The 1,262-nt window shown below is 50.2% G+C and overlaps 1 protein-coding gene across 1 annotated transcript in view; it reads left to right on the top strand.

Annotated features, from left to right (window-relative positions):
* HOXD8 (homeobox D8) overlaps positions 1-1,262 on the top strand; it is a 9,352-nt gene that overhangs the window by 6,996 nt on the left and 1,094 nt on the right. The gene's annotated exons all lie outside the window — the stretch shown is intronic.

Raw genomic sequence — 1,262 nt, 5'->3', positions numbered from 1 at the left:
GCGGCCAGGAGAGGAGAAGCGGAGGCGCGGTCGTGCACCCGGGCGGGAGCATAGCGAGTGTGCAGCCCGGCTGGCTAAATCGTGGGCGAGCACTCGATAAAACGGGTTTGGTTTGAAATGTGTAGAGGAGATAGAACGATCACGTAGACGTTATCCTGTACTGCGTTGCTTATATACGGGTGTACATACCCGGATCTACATTGCCTATGTGTGTGTATGTACTTGTCCACACCTCTGTTTCTCTCTATAGAACATACTTGTAAATGTATTATTTCACAATGTGTGTATCTATGCTGTATATCTCCTCCACACTTTCAAAACACGCAATCGGAAACCGCTGTGCTGCGTTGGTTGCTCCCGGCGTCGCTCAGGGACGGAAATGCACCGTGCCACTGCACTGCAGGAATTCACCACGTCGTCATTTCCCTTAAAAGCAGCCACACATTTAGCGGCGGAGCAAAATGCCGCTATTAAACCGGGCCCGGGGAGGGTGTGCGGGTGTGGGACGCATCCCCGTGCGTGTTCGGGAGGCACAGTGGGATCCTTCTGTCAGCAACCAGGCACCCGCAGCCCGCGGAGCCGCGCCGCCCCTGTGCTGGGACTGTTTGGGAGGAACCGTCTGCAGTGTTGAAACACTCTGGGAATGTTGGAAAGCGTGTCGTGTTGCGTTAGGTTTTGCTCTCATAGCCCCTCCTGGTCGGCAGGGTCATTATAGCTGCTTCGTAATAAATCTCGGCCACAATTTCGGAAAATCTCGTCCTTGAGGTGTTTTCGCATGATTCGTAGCCTGCGGGCAAATAAGACAACAAACGCAGGATGTTCGAACGGGTTCTGCTGCGCGTGTGTCCATATGCCGACAAACACACAGACACAGATGCATTTACGATCCCACTGCTGTATGTGGGAGGTCAGCATTTTTTCCTCCTAACCGACTCCTTCCTTCCTTTCTTTTCTCCTTTTTCTTTTTCTTTTTCTTTTTTTCTCCTTTCATTCATTTCATTAACATTAACGCACACATACGTATGTGTATTTCCTTCAATATACCTATGTGTGTCCTTTCACAACAAACTCTTTCTGCACGCCTGTATGTACACAGGGCACCTTTGAGGACCGCACGGTTATGCACGTTTCTGTACCTACAGAGCGCCTGTAGCCGTGTGGCTGTGTTGGTGCGTTGAAATGAGTGCAATTCCGATTTCACATCCAGCATTCTCACACCTGCTTCATTTTCCGACGTGTGTAACAGAAATTATGAGTCATTA

Source organism: Meleagris gallopavo, chromosome 7, assembly GCF_000146605.3.
Source record: "Meleagris gallopavo isolate NT-WF06-2002-E0010 breed Aviagen turkey brand Nicholas breeding stock chromosome 7, Turkey_5.1, whole genome shotgun sequence".
Classification (NCBI taxonomy): Eukaryota; Metazoa; Chordata; class Aves; order Galliformes; family Phasianidae; genus Meleagris; species Meleagris gallopavo.
This window is presented reverse-complemented; position numbering and strand designations above follow the sequence as displayed.